We start from the raw sequence: 6,944 nt of genomic DNA on the forward strand, positions 1-6,944 counted from the left end.
GTCGAGGGCATGTCGGGGGGAAAAGAACCTGTCCTCCACCCATCTTTCTCCATTTCCACCGTGCTCCCTTTCTTCTACGTTCCTGCAGCTGTGGTCGTGTGCTCACGCAGGAGGTCAAGGGGAGAAGGGATAGCAGGAATAAATGAAACTCAAGAGGAAGTGTGCCAGATTTTATCACCCGATGGGGAATGGGGGGCCATACGGCAGCGGGGAGTTAAGTTAAAAGGTCTAACACACCAGGTGCACTTAAAGAGGACTGGCTTTGAGTGTCAGACCCAGAGGCATGATTGTGAAGAATCCCCCACTCATGTTCACCACTTCCTCTAAAGCACCCCACTACACTCTCACTTAAGCACGAGCTGTCTGTCTCCTTCAGCCTCCCACTTCCTGATAACTCCCAAAGTGGAATAACACCCTCCTCTACACACACACGCCACCCTCTAAGTTGTGGTTTCTCTGTAGGAAATCAGCAATCTCCTGCCATTGCCCCAACAGCATTTACTCCTCCTCTCTCCTCCCTCCTCCCTTCTGTGTCTTTACCCCCACCCCCCCACCCCCACCCTGTTTAAACAAAGCATCTCTCCCTCATGAGCATCATTAGACAGAGAGGAGACAATTGTTGGGAAGAAAGCAGCACACAGTCTGTGGCAACAGGCCAGAGGAAAACACAAAATAGCTAATTAGTCTGAAGCGGTGGTCTGGTATCATGGAGGTCTATAGCTTTGTGTAGCATGAGACATGCTGCTGTGTTGTGTTTCCTCACTACGATGGGAGGAGCGGACACCTCAGTTTGGCATGCTGAAAGTAAAGGTTTGGTCGATAAAATGTCCACAACCCAAAGATATTCAGGTTATTGTCATAGACAACTACAGAAACCAGAAAACAGTCCAAATTGAGAAGCTAAAAACAATGAATTTGGACATTTTTTTTCTTTAAAACATGATTCAAAATGATTATTCGATTATCAAAATAGCAGTTGTAATTTAGCAGTTGACAAATAATTGATTAATCAATGCATCTCTATATGAAGCAATTATTCAGTTAAAAAACAATTATTTTGTTATCGGTTTAGGTAAAAAAGTCAAAATTCCATGATTTTAACTTCTTCGGTGTCAGTGTTTTCTGGTTTCTTTATTCCTTTACAACAGTTAACTGAATATCTCTGGGTTGTGGACTAAAAAAGACAGTTGACAGCGTCACTTTGGGCACCGATTTACATATAATACCATTTTCTGACCAAACATTTAATTGATTAATCAAGAAAATTAAATTTAAAATTATAAGGAGATGACCCCTCACAAAATGATGTTATGAAAGCGCTTTTAACCCAGACAATAACTAATAAAACCGGCACAATTTCTGACACACTTTCCTGTGAGAATTTATCACAAAACTTCTTGCAGCTAAGAAAAAAAAAATCACAAATGGAAGGAAAAAGCACTGAGGGAAAAAAAAACTTTACACAGTGATCCCAGCTTTTCAAAACCTCTCTCCTTCTTCTCCCTCTCACACACACATAAACACATAGGCACAAACACATACACCTCGAAACAAAGGTGCCATTTTACTCAGGAAGGGTCAGCAGTTCTCTCCATCAGACAGGGGCTTGTTCTTGGTCAGAGGCTGCTGCCCAATCTCAGGCCACCCTCCCCTGGCTCCACCGGCCCCCTCTGGCCCCCCTCTGGCCCCCACCACCCCGGAGACAAGCTCCCCATTGTTCCTGCACTACTAATAAATGACAGTTCTCCTGTTCAGACAAACTTTAGAGCTCATTCTAAACACACACACACACACACACACAAGCCAAGTGTAAATGGTGCTCTGTATGGAAGGATACACAACAGTCTGATATTTCTCATGGAGCTCATTAAAAGGTTATCTGACTCTAATGATGGACAGATATTTTTTCCTCTCTGCCCCGCAGACCTGATGAGGTAATGCTGCGGGCATATTCGTTACAAAAACAGAGTGTAATTAATGCGTAATAGATGCTTTCCATTTCACTTCAGCGGTCAAAAACGGTCATGACATCAAGGCTAAGTTCACCAGGAGGTCACACTGCTCAGTCAGTGTTGTCACCTGTGTGCAATGTCACACACACACACACACACACACACCAGATACTGAGCCTGATCAAGGCCAGGGACCTGAGGTGAGACTTAAGTTTTGACATGATAAATCACCACTCAACTTAAGCTCATAAACACACCATTAACACACTCGACCACAGCAACTCGATCTGTTTACCTTAACCACTGCGCTGGGCACTATCGCTCTCTGGCAGGCCTGGGTTAGCGTGCCTGGGGGCCCGATGCACACGTCGACCGCCGGGGCCGGCCAGCTCCTGATCTGGACCACAACATTTTAACAGTGGTGCTGCTTCAGCATCGTCTCAACGCTGCATGAGGTAATTTTCCAGCACTATGGGCTTGCGTACAAACATAGGAGTAAGTTTTTAACATCAAGGATCAGAGTGTAGAGCTCTATAATAACTGAATAACACCACCCATGTGGAAAGAGTGTGTGTCTGTCCACCTGATTTATCCAAGTAAATGTTTAAGGTAATGGAAACTGGTGTTACTCATCTAACAGCCCGCAAACATGTGAGGAGCTCAGTAGTTAGCTCATTATTTAAACCAGATGCTATTTGCATCTGGTTTGGAATAGCCAATGTGGCTATTTGCACTCTCTGTGGAATGGTGATTGTGACTATTTACATCTGAGTGTATATAGCTTTGCATGGCAGAGACACGCATCCAGGTGTCTGTAGCCAACAATGCTACTTGTGCCTGGGGTGTAAATAGCCAATGTGACTGTTTACACCTACATGGCATGATCTCTCTCCAAACTTTACCAAGTAGTTTTGTTGCCTGAACCTAACCAAATTGGGACTGAAAGGCAGACGCTTTTTGCGCCTGGATTGGAATAGCCAATGTGGCTATTTGCACCCTGAGTGGAATAGCCAATGTGGCTATTTGCGCCTGTGTGTATATAGCTTTGTATGGCAGAGACAAACACCTAAGCATCCTGAGCCAACAATGCTATTTGTACCTGAGGTGTAAATAGCCAACATGACTATTTACACCTACATAGCATGATCTCTCACCAAACCTTACCAAGTAGTTTCAGTGCTTAAAACTAATCAAGTAGATTTGTTGCCCAAACCTAACTGCGACTGAAAGGTAGATGCTTTTCGCACCTGGACTGGAATAGCCAATGTGGCTATTTGGCTAATTGTACTCAGCGTATAAATAACAGGTGTGGCTATTTACACCTGCATGGCAGTAACAAACCATTATATTTTTCTCTATCTAATCAAGATGTTTTGTTGCCTAAACCTAGCCAAATGACTGAAAACTGAAAATACTAATAAAATGCCATTCTCCCACAGGAAAGAGTTGCACTTAACCCATTCATCCACCACAACCTCTTATTAACTGTGAATCTGTTGCTCTTTATAGCTAAAATAAGGGAGTTGGGTGTGAATAGCCGAATAGCTGCCATGTGCCTATTCGTACCACAGTACTACGTTATTTAAAACAGATGACAATACAGCTGAATCTGAACTCAAATACATGTAAGTGATGAGAAAGTTCCTCGGAAATGTTGAGTGGAGTAAATACAGGGTTGTTAAGTGAGTCTGACCCTGGTGTGTATACGGCTCTCTACTGCGGTTCACCACAAGCGTATCATATGACAGCTCAGGCAGCACACTCAGCCCTGTGAGAAAGCACATTCCTGCTTTGCTATCCTCAGCTACAGAACAAGACATAAACAAAGTATCCAAAAGAAAAGAAAAGAAAAGTACATCTATTGAAATGAGTGAGAGATGTGGGTGTATGAGAGTGGGCGTGCACGGGTCTATCTGTGTTTATATGGTGCTTCTTCCACAGCACGGGGGTGATGTCGGCAGTGTGCAGGACAGATGCAGGGCAAGCCGGAGGGTCACGTCAACAGACATGCTCCCGCTCGGCCGTTCAAACAACAAAAGGAGGAGGAGGAAGAAGAGGCAGAAGTTGTGAGAAGAGGAGTAAAGAAAAAAAAAGCCCCAGTGTTTAGTCAAGGCCTGCTCACTGACACAAAGTCTGTCTTTGTCTGCCTCCCAGGGTGCCAGATAAAGGAATTCTTGTGTGTCGGGGGCTCTGACCGAGTTTATTTGACACTTCAGCTCCTTTTGTGAAGCAAGTGTCCCACCGTCAATGCTGGCCATGAGAGTCACTTGGCATTAGACAGAGGGTCCCTCTTCAGTGGAGAAAGGGGGTCTTGTTTGGAGAAGATTTTTAATGGAGGGGGTGTGTAGGGGGGTGCTGAGTTGTGAGCAGTGCTCTGCGCTGTATACAGACATATAGTGGGGCTCTGTCCCCCGCCCCAACAATAGGTGGAATTCTTCATTGCTAAGGAAGTGGACAACAGGACTGAGGAGTGAGAGCTGAAGGGAGGAAGCTTTATCGGATATCTTGCACGAACACACACCTACGATGCCATTATGTCACAGTGTGCTCGTTAAAGATGGAAATGTCAACATGCAGAACCAGTACAAACACTTGGCTCGTATGATGGCATATAAAGCGAGTGTGAACACATGCACCTGTAGAAAGCATCTAAACATCATCCAGATATGACTGTGTGCCAACTAGCATAGAGCTGACATGATAAACGTCAGGTAGCAGTAATGACAGGCACCTCACATGGCATCCATGGAGACAGGTTTACTCTAACCTGAATGGAGTCAGTGTGGGAGAGGTGGGTGGACCACATGTTGGTCACTGTGCCCACACTGTTCATTTATTTTGCTGCAGCACCTGGTCTTTCACAGCTTATGACAGCTCATGGCTCTGAGAGTGGTCTGTGGACACCTGGCGCTACAGGTGTACGGTGACATCCGTGTACGGACAGGTCATAAACATGTGCATTTTGTTGTAGTTGTATTTTAGAAATCCAGAGAACTACATCAGCTTGAGTGTGTTTTGAGGGAGAGACATGTGTCCGCAATGAAGGCACAGAATAACGGAACAGTGTTACCTAGGGCTGGGTATTCGCAATACGATACCTATCCTGATACAGGGGTTGCCATTCAATATCGCAATATATTGTGATACTGTAAGCAAGGTGATATATTGATTTTTTATCTAATTTTAGCTGCACTAGCTGTATTAAATCAGTTAAGATACTAAATAACAACAAAATGAACCACTGCCACGAATCTTTACATGCATCAAAATGTCTCAATCCAACGTTCTTGAGAATCGATACAGTATCACAAAAAATAATACTGCGATACTCAAGTGTATTGATATTTTCTTAGTCCCCTGGCATTATCTCATGCTGAACAGGTGAACCTTTGCTGTTGTGCTCTGCTTGGTGTCAGACTTTGGTGCCAGTTCTATTCCTGTGGAAAACACACACTGAAACCCAACATATCTACACTGTATAACCTTTGATAAAGAAGTGCTTCTAAAACACTAAAAACATATCCTTCAGAGAATAACGTACAGGCAATTATTGTTGCTGCTGTTGGACTCCAGATAGCATGATTGGCACTGCATCTCCCATAAGCTTCAATAGAACTGCCCTGAGGTCTGGAGCATAGTGTATTGTATAATGATGTAATGACCATTCCTTCCCTTTTCCCCCCAAATTTTCATTGGGTTTGACGAGGGATGTTTTTTTTTTTTTTTTCATGAAACACGCCCCCCCGCCCCAGACAGGACTTGGTGACAGTTGTCCTGAGGAGTCCCTCGGGAGAGGCGACTGATTGTTAGGTGTAATTTGGTTGTGGAGACGTGGGCAAAATGGGTGTGTAGGGAGATAACGGCAGAACCTTTGGTCAAAACAGCCATTGTTGTTGAACGTTTAATCACTATTTATTTTGTTTGTTAAAAAATAACGGCTGAGAATAAGTTATCCCTAGCTGGGACCCCTCTGGAGCTCCCTATGCGCGTTTTTACAACTCAAAAACAAATGACAGAAATGGACTCAGCCCACAACATTTCGCTGACAAACAGGTACAAGTCATTTTCTCACATACCTGCCGGATGAGGAGATGCGTTCTGTCATTATCCAAATTGCGTGACATCTGCTGAGCATCGCGTTCAAAATATAATCCAGGATATTCCTTGCATTGTGCCAAAAATCCACCACAACAAATACCGATATCCAACTCCATATCACGGCACTGGCCATCTATGACACTGGCCACACGCGTTAAGTATCCCAAGAGGCTCGTCTGTCCAGCAGGAGGACAGCAGGAGTAATGGACACCACTCATCCCGTGTGAGAGACAGTATTTCCTTAAATCCCACAGCTGGACTGTTGTATCCATCAGCTGTCGCCATCTTCAAGTTTTACCAATAATGATAAAAAAAAAAAAAAATAATAATAATAATAATAATAACAACAACTCCTCCACGTGTGTCAGCGCTGTAACGGCAACATTTAATCCTGGTAATGCGTCCAAATAAAATCCGTGCGTAAAATGACCGGTGCTTTGGCAAATCAAGCACATCGATCAGTGTGATTATTTCCAATAAGGCATAAAACAAGCAGGTTCCTCCTCATGGTCCGGTGCTGTGATGATCCAACACTGTAGCTGATACGATGCGGACCCGTGAAGAGCCTGAGCCGCACTGAGCCATAGTTGGAGCAGTGCAGCGCAGCACATGCTGCTCTCAGCAAACGTAGGCGCGCAAAGCATGACGGTACGTGGAGTTTATTGCTGTTGCTGACAGGTACTTGAGAGCAGGAGAATCATATCACCATAACACATTAAAAATAGCAAAAGAGAAAAAAAAAGTTATTGTGATGATTTTATACCGAACAGTTTAGTGGCAGTTAATCCGAAAGTACTGCATTATTTCATGATACTGGAAATTTCACTTACATTAAATCAACTCTGCTAATAAAAAAGGGTTTCAGATATTATCAGTCACACTAGTTTTGTTGAT

At 43.9% G+C, this 6,944-nt stretch overlaps 1 long non-coding RNA gene across 1 annotated transcript in view; it reads right to left on the reverse strand.

The window, feature by feature from the left end:
• LOC146309493 (uncharacterized) overlaps positions 1-6,643 on the reverse strand; it is a 71,363-nt gene extending 64,720 nt beyond the window's left edge. Inside the window, exon 1 of the long non-coding RNA XR_014772499.1 lies at positions 6,029-6,643. This is a non-coding gene — a long non-coding RNA (uncharacterized LOC146309493). The remainder of the gene's footprint in view (positions 1-6,028) is intronic.
• Positions 6,644-6,944: the final 301 nt, after the last annotated feature.

The sequence above is a fragment of the Lutjanus erythropterus genome, chromosome 19, assembly GCF_056507025.1.
Source record: "Lutjanus erythropterus isolate fLutEry1 chromosome 19, fLutEry1.hap2, whole genome shotgun sequence".
In the NCBI taxonomy this organism is placed as follows: Eukaryota; Metazoa; Chordata; class Actinopteri; order Lutjaniformes; family Lutjanidae; genus Lutjanus; species Lutjanus erythropterus.